Here is a 16,158-nt window from a genome sequence, read left to right as displayed (position 1 = left end):
CCTGCTGCGACTACCGGCTCACCTGTGGCGCTGTCAGCGTTATTGTCACTGGCAAATGTGCAATCACAGGTAATGTGTTAAGCAGTGGTGTACTACGATATCCCGGACGCTCGGGATCCCGGAGCCCAGCATACTGGCGCCGGGTTCCCGACCGCCGGAATGCTGGCAGTGGGGAAAGCACAAAAGAGCCCCTTGCGTGCACAGTGGCGTGCTATGCGCGCATCGTTACTTATTCTCCCTCCAGTGGTGTCATGGACACACCAAGAGGGAGAATAGTTGTCGGTATCCCGTCGGTCGGGATCTCGGTGCCGGAAATAAGAGCACCCGGATCCCGACATCTGTGATATCGAGTGCCTCCTGTTAAGCAGCAGCCTCTGCAGTATAATGGCAACTAGTGCAGAGATCTCATGTATCCCAGGCAGGGGCGGAACTACTGGCGGGGCAGGCAGTGCATTGCACTGGGGCCCCGCCGTACTCAAGGGCCCACAGCCGCCGGCCGGCATTACATGAATGAGTCACAATGACTCATTGTATGTCATGCCGCAGCCGCACACCAGCGCTCCCGTGACCCGCCCGTCATAAGGAACGATTCTGGCCACCCGCACACGAAGGAGGGAGGAGGGTCCGTCCCTCCCTCCCTCATATACAAACAGGTCACAGTCTCTCAGTGAAGGAGAGAGCCGCAGCAGCGCTTTGTTACTGGTGGAGGCGCTGCTGCTGCTGCTCCTCTGCTTCACTATAGGCTGTCTCTGAGAACAGCCTATAGGGAAGCAGAGGGGCAGCAGCAGCAGCGCCTCCACCAGTAACACAGCGCTGCTGCGGCTCCCTCCTTCACCTCCCTCCTCCTCCTTCTCTACTGCCCGGGAAGCTGCACCGAGGAGCCTGAGCCAACAGAGAGGGTAAGTATAATTCTTCTTTCTTTCTTTCTTTCTTTCTTTCTTTCTTTCTTTCTTTCTTTCTTTCTTTCTTTCTGTCTCTTTCTTTTTTTATTTGTTGGGACTGCCTGCCGCAATGTGTAAAAAGGGGGGACTGCCTGCCGCTATGTATAAAAATGGGGAATCTGCCTGCCGCAATGTAAAAAATGGGGAATCTGCCTGCCGCAATGTAAAAATGGGGAATCTGCCTGCCGCAATGTGTAAAAATGGGGAATCTGCCTGCCGCAATGTAAAAATGGGGAATCTGCCTGCCGCAATGTGTAAAAATGGGGAATCTGCCTGCCGCTATGTATAAAAATGGGGAATCTGCCTGCCGCTATGTATAAAAATGGGGAATCTGCCTGCCGCTATGTGTAAAAAGGTAGAATCTGCCTGCCGTAATGTGTAAAAAGGGCACGCTATCTGCCGTTATGTGTAAAAGTGTATGGTGTCTGCCGTAATGTGTAAAATGGGGACGCTGTCTGCCATAATGTGTAAAATGGGGACGCTGTCTGCCGTAATGTGTAAAAAGTGCACGCTGTCTGCCGCTATGTGTAATGAGGGCACGCTGTCTGCCGCTATGTGTAACGAGGGCACGCTGTCTGCCATTGTGTAAAAAGTGTATGCTGTCTGCCGCTATGTGTAACGAGGGCACGCTGTCTGCCGTTATGTGTAAAAAGTGCACACTGTCTGCCGTTATGTGTAAAAAGGGGAATCTGTTCGCTGTAAGGAGTAAAAGGGTCTCTACCTGGTGTAGTGGTGCTACTGTGCGGCGTAATTTGAAGAATGGAGACTACTGTGCACCGTTTTATGAATTGGTATTATTTTGTGGACACACCCCTTCCCCACGAAGCCACGCCACTATGTATTTTTGCGCGCGCCTACGGCGCGCACTGCCCATGGGGTGGACTTGGATGGGATGGGGGGGGGGGGCCCCAAAGCATTTTGTTGCACCTGGGCCCACCGCTTGCTTGTTCCGCCACTGATCCCAGGTAAAGGTTCAGGACCAAAAACACAGCAGCAGGAAGTTCTCTGAAGTTCTCTGACATGTTTTGCTCCTAGCAGGGAGCTTTTTCAAAGAGTCTCTGTAAGGGGCACAAAGTGACATGGGGGTCCCATAGCTCTGAATATCCCAACCACAAATTCTGATTCTGTAAATGAGTTTCTTACGTGTGCTCCGGTTTCCTCCTACACTGAAAAAAACATACTGGTACGCAATGGCTTCTGGAATTTTTTTTATTTTTATTTTTATGTGCGTGTGTGTCCATGTGATAGGTAGCTGTAAATAAATATAGCTGGCAGATCTATAAAAGGACAGTGAGAAATGATTACTTGTGTAATGACCTGAGCTCTCATTATGTGACCTTTAAATGTACCTAAGAGTCCTCCTGAAACAGGTATTCCATGCTGCCTTGGTTAACTGTATCCACTCAAAAAGTACAAAGGAGAGAATGAACAGCTACAGTATATGGTGAGAAAGCAAATAAATTATTTTAGTGGCTTTAGCAGTGTCGCATACCAGGGCAATCACAGTATATATTTGTCAGCACATAAGCTATGTAGGAGAGCAGCAGGATGTATAATCAAACAGGAACTCTTTATTTCTGTATAATAAACAGGACAAATCACACAGGAGCATAACTACCCATTGGCTAGGATGGCACTCGCCAGGGGTGCCAGCCGAGAAGGGGGCGCCGCCCAGCAGTACCACCCTCAGCCAATGGGTGGACTCATTTAGTAGTGGCATCGCCTAGGCTGGAGGGTCGCGCAGTAGGCAGGAACAGGTGCCGATATTTGGCACCACAATGAAGAAGTGAAAATAACTACAGCTCCCAGCAGCCCTTGCTGTTGGGAGCTCCTGGCAGCATGGGTTGCTGGGAGCTGCAGTTTACTTTCACTTTCTTCACGGAGTGTGGTGCGGTACCGAAGTGTGGTGTTCCTGCCTACTGTGCGATCCTCCAGCCCAGGCAAAATATTACAGATACAGTATGTGCTTCAAGGGGGGAGACTATGTGCTGGGAGTGGAGATGACTATATGCAGGGGGGGGGGGGAGACTATGTGCTGGGAGCGGAGATGACAATTAGCAGGGAGGGGGGAGACTATGTGCTGGGAGCGGAGATGACCATATGCAGGGAGGGGGAGACTATGTACTGGGAGTGGAGATGACTATATGCAGGGAGGGGAAGACTATGTGCAGGGAGGAGAGATTACTATATGCAGGGAGGGGAGAGATAATGTGCTGGGAGGGAGATGGGGACTATTGATATGTGCTGGGAGGGGATGGGGACTATGGATATGTGCTGGGAGGGGGATGGGGTCTATGGATATGTGCTGGTAGGGGGATGGAAACTACATCAATGTGATGGAAGGGGGAAGGGGACTATGGCTATGTGCTGGGATGATGGTATGGCTATGTCCTGGGGGAGACTATGGCTATGTGCTGGGAGGTGGATGGAGACTACGGCTATGTGCTGGGAGGTGGATGGAGACTACGGCTATGTGCTGGGAGGTGGATGGAGACTACGGCTATGTGCGGGAGGTGGATGGAGACTACGGCTATGTGCTGGGAGGAGGATGGGGACTACTTCTGTGTGATGGGAGGGGGATGGAGACTACTTCTATGTGATGGGAAGGGGATGGGGACTACTTCTATGTGATGTGAAGGGGATGGGGACTATAGCTATGTGCTGGGATGGAGGCTATGGCTATGTCCTGGGAGGGGGATGGAGACTACGGCTATGTGATGGGAAGGGGATGAGGACTATGCCTATGTGCCGGGGGGTGACTATGGCTATGTCCTGGGAGGGGGGTGGAGACTATGGCTATGTGCTGGGAGGTGGATGGGGACTATGGCTATGTGCTGGGAGGGGTATGGGGACTACTTCTATGTGATGGGAGGGGGAGGGGGACTACGGCTATGTGCTGGGAGAGAGTGAGGACTACGGCTATGTTCTGGGAGCAGGATGCGGACTACCTGTATGTGATGGGAGGGGGATGGGGATTACTTCTATGTGATGGGAGGGGGATGGGGACTATAGCTATGTGCTGGGATGGGGGCTATGGCTATGTGCCTGGGGGGTGACTATGGCTATGTCCTGTGAGGGGGATGGAGACTACGACTATGTGCTGGGAGGGGGTGGGGACTACGGCTATGTACTGGGAGAGAGTGGGGACTATGGCTATGTGTTCGGAGGGGGATGGGGGCTACTTCTATGCGATGGGAAGGGGACAGGGACTATGGCTGTGTGCTGGGATGGGGGCTATGGCTATGTACCTGGGGGAGAGTATGGCTATGTCCTGGGAGGGGGGTGGAGGCTATGGCTGTGTGCTGGGAGAGACTATGGCTATGTCCTGGGAGGGGGATGGAAACTACGGATATATGCTGGGAGGAGGTGGGAACTATGGCTATGTGCTGGAGACAGGAGGTTATCTACCCATTGTCCAGAATGGCACTCACCAGGTGCATTGGCCGAAGAGGGGGCGCTGCCTGGTGGTGCCACCCTTGGCCAGGGGGTGGAATCACTTAGTAGTGGCAGTGCCTGGGCTGGTGGTTTGCACAGCAGCAAGGAGCTGGCGCCGGTTTTCGGCACCGCAATGCACCACAGTGAAGAAACTCAAAATAAATGACTAGAATGCTATTCTTAATATATCACTACATCACCACTACTAGGTACTAGGTAGTGCACATAGATACCTTTTCACTGCCGGGTGGCATCGCCGGGTGGTGCTCCTCCTTGGCCACGCCAGGCACTGCTGATTTCTCCACAGTGTGACAAGGATTACTGTGTGGGCATGATGTGTAAGGGGCACTAGTGTGTGACATAATGTGTATTAGGGTTACTACTGTGTAACTTAATTTGAATTGGGAGTACTATTGTGCGGTCATGTTCCTTTCCCACAAGATCATGCCCCTTTTTTGTACATGCGCCTTCCCTATTTCAAATATGGGGGGGGGGGGGCACCAGTCCCTTCCTTTGCCAGGGGCGCCAGGATCCCTAGATACACCTCTGAAATCACATGATGCTTTCACCCAGAGGAGGAAAGAAGGAACACCTTCTACAGTATAGCAGTCTGGATTAAAACACACCCCTAAATATTTTTTCTCTGTATGTACTAAATGCCCGCTGCATGGCGTATTGAGGCTAGATGTATCAGGCCACATCTGTACTATTGCCGGAACATGGGCTCCAGTGAAGAGCTGAAAGCAGAGTGATAACTTACACTTCGACAGGTGCATGCAGGGTCTGCCCTAGGCATATATGATTTACCCGCTTGCCTATGGTGGCTGCCACCTAGCCTCCAGGAGTGCCAGAAGGTACAGGGTCCATACAGGGAGCTGCTGTAACGTTATTGCAAGGGTGCTGGCCGGTGACATCATGTGCCATGCCATTGTGATGTCAGCATGCGTAACATCCTGGCAGTACAGCTAAGACAAAGCAGAGGAGCCGCAGGTGGGCAGCCAGAAGACAGTGAAGTAGGTAAGTGTGGTGGCTGCAAAGAGACACTGTGGGCTGTGACTGGAGAGACACTGTATTGGCTGAAGCCGGAGGGAACCACTGTATGCTCAGGCTGGAGATACACTGTGTGGGCAGGAGCTGGAGGGAGACATTGTGCGGGCTTGGGCCAGAGAGAGATGCTGTGGGCTGTTTTTGGAGAGACAATGTGGGCTGAAGATAGACACTGTAGGCTGAGGCTGGAGAGACATAAGGGGGAGTGAGACTACATGGGATGGGAGAACAGCACAGTTGGGGAAGGGGACCACAGCACAGTGAGGCCACACCCCTTATGTGAGGTCACATACCGCCCATTAGGACACACACCCTTTTAAGGTGCGCAAAGGATCCTATGTGGGGGAACAGAGCACCAGACAAAATCTTGACAAGGGCCCCAAATTGGTCAAGGCAAACCCTAGGTGCATGCATCACTGGGGGCTGTTAGATAATACTACAATAAAATCTGCGATATAATATCCCATAGGCTATTTGCCATCATCTTCAGATGGTGGGGGTAATTCTGAGTTGATCGCAGCAGGAACTTTGTTAGCAGTTGGGCAAAACCATGTGCACTGCAGGGGAGGCAGATATAACATGTACAGAGAGAGTTAGATTTGGGTGGGTTATTTTGTTTCTGTGCAGGGTAAATACTGGCTGCTTTATTTTTACACTGCAATTTAGACTGCAGATTGAACACACACCACACCCAAATCTAACTCTCTCTGCACATGTTATATCTGCCTCCCCTGCAGTGAACATGGGCCCTCATTCCGAGTTGTTCGCTCGCAAGCGGATTTTAGCAGATTTGCTCATGCTAAGCCGCCGCCTACTGGGAGTGAATCTTAGCATCTTAAAATTGCGAACGATGTTTTCGCAATATTGCGATTACACACCTCGTAGCAGTTTCTGAGTAGCTCCAGACTTACTCGGCATCTGCGTTCATTTCAGTGCTTGTCGTTCCTGGTTTGACGTCACAAACACACCCAGCGTTCGCCCAGACACTCCCCCGTTTCTCCGGCCACTCCTGCGTTTTTTCCGGAAACGGTAGCGTTTTTTCCCACACGCCCATAAAACGGCCTGTTTCCGCCCATCGTACGATCACCAGAACGATGAAAAAGCCGTGAGTAAAATTCCTAAGTGCATAGCAAATTTACTTGGCGCAGTCGCAGTGCGGACATTGCGCATGCGCATTAAGCGGAAAATCGCTGCGATGCGAAGATTTTTACCGAGCGAACAACTCGGAATGAGGGCCATGGTTTTGCCCAACTGCTAACAAAATTCCTGCTGCGATCAACTCAGAATTACTCCCAGTGTTAGCAGCCTGGGCTAAACTCCAGATTGTAAGTTGGTAAATATGACAGCCTGGCCGCCCCCATAGGGGTTGTTTTGTGGTTGGAAATGGAGCGATATAGAAGGTATCTGCTGTGATTCCCCCCTTTTTAAATTCCAGGGATATTGAATATTTACAGGCATACACCTCAAAAATGGGAGTCCCATAAATATTCTCTAATAAATATGCCAATAGACTCCAACAGATTTTACCATAAATAATTTGCAGTATTAAATTATGTCAACCCTTATACTAACTTTGGTGTTAAATATGGACTTTCGGCATAAGAATATGTTACTGGTACAGTACACCTCTAAGAAGAGCAAAATGTATAGGACCTGATTCTGAGGCGGATGCTGCAGTGTTCGTGTGTGCAGCATTGGCTGATATTGCTTCTGTGACATTATGCAAATACCGCTACAAGCGCTTCCTTTTTATACATCCAAGCGTCTACATCTGCAAGGACTGAGACTTCCACTGTCAGCATCCTCAGATGCTCAAATATAGCTTGGTGCATCTTTTGATGCAACCATCGATTACAACATCGAAACTGCCGCATGCTAGGTGCAGATTCTCCATCAGAGTTTGGCCTCTTTGCAACAATTTCAGCGACATACCTTCAACACTCTCATAACACAGCTATAAGGCAGACCATTTCATGCGTCTGAATAGCCATCGCCCAGGAATGGCCAGCACATATCCAATACATCTATGAGACTGTGCATGCAAAGTAGTATTTTTGGCAACTTAGGGCCCGATTCAGACCTGATCGCTGCTGTGTGTTTTCGCCCAGCGGGCGGTAATCGATAGACTGTGCATGCGTATGCACCACAATGCACACATGCGTCACCAAACAACAGGCATCGCCAAACAACAACAGGCATCGCCGAACAGCGACAGACTGGTGCAAAAATTTGAATTGCACGGCCAATCGCATGCTGATTGACAGGAAGAGGTTTGTGGGTGGTAACTGACTGTATACTGGGAGTGTCAGGGAAAACGCAGGCGTTCCCAAGCGTTTTCAGGGAAGGTGTGTGTGTCAGCTCCGGAACCGATCAGCCTGTTCTCATCGCACTGTAGGAGTAAGTCCAGGGCTGTGCACAGACTGCACACAGTGGAAAAACCATTTGATGGTGAGTGAGGTGCGAATGGATTTGCAGCTGTTCACTGACTGAGGGATTTTTTGCAGCTCGGAGTATACATGCGATCGCACACTTGCACGGAAAATATACACTTCCCTTGGGCGGCGACTATCTGAACGCAGGACAACAAATTTAGTAACCCAGTGATCAGGTCTGAATCACCTCCTTAGACGCATATGCAGCAATAAAAAAATTACTCAACTATGTGAACATCGGCAATGAGAACGACTCAGGATCAGCCCTATGGAGCACATGTGCCACACATCTATATCTGAGGATGCAGCCTTGAATCACCATCATGACCATTGTTCCCATCGGTCATGAATTGTGATGGTTTAAGGCACTGGCCAGCCTGCGCAAGCTTCAGCTTACGCAGGCTGACCGTAGGATCTGGACATCCGATGATGCAGACCCTGGACCCATCATACCTGGTGACACGCCCCAGACATGTCCTTACTTTACTTGGTCTGTGTCTGTCTGCACTTGCCAGATCCCACTCCATGAGGAGACTCACATCAAGGATACACAAAAATGTATAAACCAATGGAAGCATACATTTTGTGGTTGCGCCTTCACAGTATGGAAATGCATATATTATGCAATAAAATCAAATAAGAACAGTGACCTCTCAATGATACCCCTGATGTACAATTAAATGAAACACAACATGGAATTAAATACAGATGATGATCTGCTCTACAACGAAACCGTGTTTCCACAATTTAAAACTAATATAAACAGAAACTGCTTCAGAATTGTTTTACACTGTGCATACATTTATTGCACAATAGTATGTACTTAAACTACTTATACATCATTGCTTGCATGCTTTTTAATGTTATCGGGTCACTTTGCCCTGTGCGTCTGTATAAATAGATTAAAGACAAGTTAAGGCTGCCGAAGGGGATAAAGATTACACTCAGAGACCTCGGTCTCAATCCCAGGGTCAGCAGTTATGTTCTTGGACAAATTACTTTCTCTGACAACAATCTGTAAACTCGACAGGATGGAAAATATGCCTAAAGAATGAATGTACAATGTAAGATTGTATGTGCTTTTAAATAAAATAGTACATAAAATAGATATATAAACCACTTGGCTCCATGCAACTGGCAAACCCTTCACACAGCTCTGAGCCATCTGATTACTACTGCACAATCATACAATGATCTATTGAAATGATGCAGTCACACTTTCAGGGAAACCTTCCGAGATCATCACTGGGGATCCCTATCCAACAGAGAGAACCAAACCTCCCAGATAAACTCTAGCTGCTCAAGTTAAATCTAGTATAACAGTGAGTAACCAATACAAAAGACACACATGCACAATTGAGTAAAAGTTTATGAAGGTTGCATTAATTAGTAATTTTGTCACATATAATGTAGCATTTCTCATTTCATTATTTTTTTTTGCACCACATTATGAAATAATTAGCAGTGTATGACATATATGTAGAGTGATGTACATTTCCTAATGCTGATTTGATATCACTTAGGATTCTGGAAGGATTTGTCTATACAGACCAGTGACTTAGCAGCATGTGTGTGCACTGTTCTAATCAATCGTTCATGCGATGTACTGTAGCTATGCATACAGCACCAGTCCCTGTTTCTCTTTCTAGTAATTAGAATATACTAGTCATCCCTTGTTAGCTAGTATTGCTTCAGTCCCAATCCCTATTTGTACCCCTATCCCAACTGACATCCAAGTTATATTTTGTCATGCAACTTGAAAACCACTGGAGGGAATAGGATCGCCATAACAACTGCTGGAATGATCTTGTGGAATGTGTCTAGTGGCACCAGAATAACCTGAATATGCGCTCCAGATGTGTCCGCTGTCACGGAATAAGTAAACACGTCTGATGGACAACGTATGACTGGATGGCCTCATGGGTGACTCCAGAGAATTGGGATAGTGGAAATGAGAAGACTTTGGGGAGGGGGGCTGAGCTGAGATGGGAGGGTGGATGAGGGCCTGCAAGAAAGAGAAACATAAGAGGATGGAAAGTAGGCAGGAATGTCATGGGCCATGCATGAGTCACCCTGTGGACCTGTGCAGCCTGGCAGACTAAAGAGGGAGCTAAAGGTGATAACTGGGCTGGATTGTTCCCTCTATGTCCCTCCTACATGTGGCCTTTCAGGGACTTCTACAGACTTCTGTGAATTTTCATCTGGCGCTGTCATGAGAGCTCTTGGGAGCAATATGAAATATGAACTTGTAGTAAAGATAGAGAGAGCTGAAGAAGAGAATGTGTTGTTGCTGCTGCTGCTGATAGGACATATGTAATGTAACCAAACTTATGTCTATCTTGTCACTTGCAGACAGCTGCGCTTATTTGGCCTAATAATAATAATAATAATAATAATAAGTTCACAAGAGGGTATGCTAGCTTAGCAGACAAAGCTTGTGTTGTGGCTAGTCATTCAATTAGAATCAAAACAAGTTGCAATAAAAATATACTGTAACATAGGAGCAGGGTGACCAGTTAAACTATCGCTTTTGTGGTTATACTAGAAATAGATTTAAAAAAATGTACAAAACATGTAATAGGTAAAGAACTACAGCAAAGGTGTAGAGAAAATAACTTGGAATTTCAGATGAGTACAGAGTTTACAAACAGCACTTTTTATCTATTTTTTTATTTCACACTTCTCCCGTCCTTAGGCATGTGAGATACAGGTATTGGCGTGATTCCAATGAGTTAGGCTGATGTTTTAAAGCAGCATCATTTATGAAGCAAATCTTGTCCCTCATCAGTCACCACACAACTGAACCTAAGGATGACATATAAACACAATTGAATATTTTTATTTAAATTTCTAGGGGAGCCAAGGGAAAAATTCTGATACTGTAGGGCGCCGTGATTGAAAAAAAGTTTGGGAACTACTGATCTAGACACATACGGCGTGATTCATAGTTGTACACTAATGCTGCTGCAGATGTGATTTGTGACTCAGAGGATGTGCAAAAATATGCTAATGTTACAGCCGCTGGGAATTGTAAAGAGACACCCACCGCTCTGGAGCTGCTCGCAACTGCATACACATTTGCAGCGTCGATGAAGAGCCAGAAAACATCAACTTACCGAGTTTGTCAATGCAACTGAGACATCGGCGTTGGCGGCTGATACTCACTGCAAAAACTGCGATCATAATTGCTCTACGGCAGTAACGCATGCACAGTTTGCCGATAATCACTCAAATGCAAAAACATTGGCATAGCGTACAACTGTGAATCAGGCTCATGGAGTTTTCCAAATTCATTTGAATGGATTTAACAATCTGTATGAGAAACTAAATGGAATAAATGAGCTATTGAAATCAACAGAAGTTCAGCTACTAAATAAATATATACTCATTTGAAAGAATGGCCTTCCCCCCAGAATCCAGTTTCCATAGCTGAGCTATATTGCCTGGTCTGGATGTTTGTAAAACAGGGAGAGAACCAGAGAGGCATTGTCCTTCCATAACAAGGAAACGCTCAGCACAGGGGCTACTCGTCATCTTGTCAACCAGCGCTGGAGCCTCTCTATGTGGGGTACACAGCATAAAATATCTTCTTGTTTAAACTGCAGGAGATCCATAAAATGCCAACGTACTGCTGCAGAATGAGGGTGAACTCGATTGATTACATTGGTCTAGCCCAGGCCAACAGACATCTGATCTGACAAACTGAAACTTATCAGATAACATAGCTGTACAGGTGGGATATGTCAAACTGATGGTCGCACAGTATTTTCATTCCTCCCCTGGAGGGGAGGCATTGCCTCGTTCCTCCCTTGTTAAGAAACAAGGGAAATGTCACTTGATCAGCCCGGGGCAGCACTTACTCTACATGGCCTAATTCAGATTCAGTTGTGGCTATTGTGCGCATATGGGTCAATGTTTTCTTACTGCGCATGAGTCTGAGCCGCAGTGCACACGTGCAGCGAGTAAATTGAGATTGCGGTCGCTCCGAGGAATTAGCTGCACAGTGAATGACAGGAAGACAGCGTTTGGGGGTGGTAATAGGGAGTGGTCGGGTATGTGCAGGCGTGTCATGGCCATTCAGACGGACTTTTCTGGGTGTGCATAAATTAGCAGTTGTGATCTTACTTGCTGCTGGAGAGCCCTCTGCGTCCCTGGTGAGCAGCTCAGCCGGTGCGTCTACAGAGGCACTCAGACTCTGTGACATGACCCGATTTGTAATGATGGTACCGATGTATCAGCAATTATATGCTGTCAGATGGAAATGATGCGACAGCAGTGGGTGGCCCTATGCTCAGATTAGCTTCTGCCCATATTACCATATAATCGGAATTGAGTACAGCAAATGATAGCAACAGCAGCAGCAAGAACAATCGCATCTGAATTAGGCCCACACCGCCCACTGTAGCCGACTTGAGCTCAGAAATGATCGGATCTGTCAGACAGACCAATAATTTGTGGTCGGTCGTGACTACATACAGGGATTGATTCATGTTTGTACACAATACCGATGTTTTCACAATGAAGCGATTATCAGCAGACTGCACATATGCTGTGATCGCACTGCACACAGTCCAAGGTACCTTTGTAATCGCACTCACAATGACATTTCATATGCAAAGTGATTGACAGGAAGGGACCATTTGGGGGAGTTAACGTGGGAGTGGAGGCAAAAACACAGGCGTATAAGGACTAGTGATGTGCACCGGACATTTTTCGGGTTTTGGTTTTGGATTCGGTTCCGCGGCCGTGTTTTGGATTCGGACGCGTTTTGGCAAAACCTCCCTGAAAATTTTTTGTCGGATTCGGGTGTGTTTTGGATTCGGGTTTTTTTTACAAAAAACCCTCAAAAACAGCTTAAAACATAGAATTTGGGGGTCATTTTGATCCCATAGTATTATTAACCTCAATAACCATAATTTCCACTAATTTTCAGTCTATTCTGAACACCTCACACCTCACAATATTATTTTTAGTCCTAAAATTTGCACCGAGGTCGCTGTGTGGCTAAGCTAAGCGACCCAAGTGGCCGACACAAACACCTGGCCCATCTAGGAGTAGCACTGCAGTATCAGGCAGGATGGCACTTCAAAAAAATTGTAGAGATGAGCGGGTTCGGTTTCTTTGAATCCGAACCCGCACGAACTTCACTTTTTTTTTCACGGGTCCGAGCGACTCGGATCTTCCCGCCTTGCTCGGTTAACCCGAGCGCGCCCGAACGTCATCATGACGCTGTCGGATTCTCGCGAGACTCGGATTCTATATAAGGAGCCGCGCGTCGCCGCCATTTTCACACGTGCATTGAGATTGATAGGGAGAGGACGTGGCTGGCGTCCTCTCCATTTAGATTAGATTTAGAAGAGAGAGAGAGAGAGATTGCTGTGATACTGTAGATTAGAAGAGAGTGCAGAGTGCAGACAGAGTTTAGTGACTGACGACCACAGTGACCAGTGACCACCAGAGACAGTGCAGTTGTTTGTTTTATTTAATATATCCGTTCTCTGCCTGAAAAAAACGATACACAGTCACACAGTGACTCAGTCTGTGTGCACTGCTCAGCCCAGTGTGCTGCACATCAATGTATTGTATATAAAGCTTATAATTGTGGGGGAGACTGGGGAGCACTGCAGGTTGTTATAGCAGGAGCCAGGAGTACATGATAAATAATATTATATTAAAATTAAACAGTGCACACTTTTGCTGCAGGAGTGCCACTGCCAGTGTGACTAGTGGTGACCAGTGCCTGACCACCAGTATATTAGTAGTATTGTATACTATCTCTTTATCAACCAGTCTATATTAGCAGCAGACACAGTACAGTGCGGTAGTTCACGGCTGTGGCTACCTCTGTGTCGGCACTCGGCAGGCAGTCCGTCCATCCATAATTGTATTATAATATATACCACCTAACCGTGGTTTTTTTTTCGTTCTTTATACCGTCGTCATACTAGTTGTTACGAGTATACTACTATCTCTTTATCAACCAGTGTACAGTGCGGTAGTTCACGGCTGTGGCTACCTCTGTGTCGGAACTCGGCAGGCAGTCCGTCCATCCATAATTGTATTATAATATATACCACCTAACCGTGGTTTTTTTTTCGTTCTTTATACCGTCGTCATACTAGTTGTTACGAGTATACTACTATCTCTTTATCAACCAGTGTACAGTGCGGTAGTTCACGGCTGTGGCTACCTCTGTGTCGGCACTCGGCAGGCAGTCCGTCCAACCATAATTGTATTATATACCACCTAACCGTGGTTTTTTTTTCATTCTTTATACCGTCGTCATACTAGTTGTTACGAGTATACTACTATCTCTTTATCAACCAGTGTACAGTGCGGTAGTTCACGGCTGTGGCTACCTCTGTGTCGGCACTCGGCAGGCAGTCCGTCCAACCATAATTGTATTATATACCACCTAACCGTGGTTTTTTTTTCATTCTTTATACCGTCGTCATACTAGTTGTTACGAGTATACTACTATCTCTTTATCAACCAGTGTACAGTGCGGTAGTTCACGGCTGTGGCTACCTCTGTGTCGGCACTCGGCAGCCCGTCCATAATTGTATATACCAGTGACCTAACCGTGGTTTTTTTTTCTTTCTTTATACATACATACTAGTTACGAGTATACTATCTCTTTATCAACCAGTCTATATATTAGCAGCAGACACAGTACAGTGCGGTAGTTCACGGCTGTGGCTACCTCTGTGTCGGCACTCGGCAGCCCGTCCATAATTGTATATACCACCTAACCGTGGTTTTTTTTTCTTTCTTTATACATACATACTAGTTACGAGTATACTATCTCTTTATCAACCAGTCTATATATTAGCAGCAGACACAGTACAGTGCGGTAGTTCACGGCTGTGGCTACCTCTGTGTCGGCACTCGGCAGCCCGTCCATAATTGTATATACCAGTGACCTAACCGTGGTTTTTTTTTCTTTCTTTATACATACATACTAGTTACGAGTATACTATCTCTTTATCAACCAGTCTATATATTAGCAGCAGACACAGTACAGTGCGGTAGTTCACGGCTGTGGCTACCTCTGTGTCGGCACTCGGCAGCCCGTCCATAATTGTATACTAGTATCCAATCCATCCATCTGCATTGTTTACCTGAGGTGCCTTTTAGTTGTGCCTATTAAAATATGGAGAACAAAAATGTTGAGGTTCCAAAATTAGGGAAAGATCAAGATCCACTTCCACCTCGTGCTGAAGCTGCTGCCACTAGTCATGGCCGAGACGATGAAATGCCAGCAACGTCGTCTGCCAAGGCCGATGCCCAATGGCATAGTACAGAGCATGTCAAAACCAAAACACCAAATATCAGTAAAAAAAGGACTCCAAAACCTAAAATAAAATTGTCGGAGGAGAAGCGTAAACTTGCCAATATGCCATTTACCACACGGAGTGGCAAGGAACGGCTGAGGCCCTGGCCTATGTTCATGGCTAGTGGTTCAGCTTCACATGAGGATGGAAGCACTCAGCCTCTCGCTAGAAAACTGAAAAGACTCAAGCTGGCAAAAGCACCGCAAAGAACTGTGCGTTCTTTGAAATCCCAAATCCACAAGGAGAGTCCAATTGTGTCGGTTGCGATGCCTGACCTTCCCAACACTGGACGTGAAGAGCATGCGCCTTCCACCATTTGCACGCCCCCTGCAAGTGCTGGAAGGAGCACCCGCAGTCCAGTTCCTGATAGTCAGATTGAAGATGTCAGTGTTGAAGTACACCAGGATGAGGAGGATATGGGTGTTGCTGGCGCTGGGGAGGAAATTGACCAGGAGGATTCTGATGATGAGGTGGTTTGTTTAAGTCAGGCACCCGGGGAGACACCTGTTGTCCGTGGGAGGAATATGGCCGTTGACATGCCAGGTGAAAATACCAAAAAAATCAGCTCTTCGGTGTGGAGGTATTTCACCAGAAATGCGGACAACAGGTGTCAAGCCGTGTGTTCCCTTTGTCAAGCTGTAATAAGTAGGGGTAAGGACGTTAACCACCTCGGAACATCCTCCCTTATACGTCACCTGCAGCGCATTCATCATAAGTCAGTGACAAGTTCAAAAACTTTGGGTGACAGCGGAAGCAGTCCACTGACCAGTAAATCCCTTCCTCTTGTAACCAAGCTCACGCAAACCACCCCACCAACTCCCTCAGTGTCAATTTCCTCCTTCCCCAGGAATGCCAATAGTCCTGCAGGCCATGTCACTGGCAAGTCTGACGAGTCCTCTCCTGCCTGGGATTCCTCCGATGCATCCTTGCGTGTAACGCCTACTGCTGCTGGCGCTGCTGTTGTTGCCG

At 47.3% G+C, this 16,158-nt stretch overlaps 1 protein-coding gene across 2 annotated transcripts in view; it reads right to left on the bottom strand.

Moving 5' to 3' along the window:
* BNC2 (basonuclin zinc finger protein 2) overlaps positions 1-16,158 on the bottom strand; it is an 843,848-nt gene that overhangs the window by 701,556 nt on the left and 126,134 nt on the right. The window lies entirely within an intron of this gene.

Source organism: Pseudophryne corroboree, chromosome 1 (assembly GCF_028390025.1).
Source record: "Pseudophryne corroboree isolate aPseCor3 chromosome 1, aPseCor3.hap2, whole genome shotgun sequence".
Lineage (NCBI taxonomy): Eukaryota > Metazoa > Chordata > Amphibia > Anura > Myobatrachidae > Pseudophryne > Pseudophryne corroboree.
The sequence above is the reverse complement of the archived record's forward strand: the minus strand, read 5'-3'. Positions and strand labels throughout refer to the sequence as shown.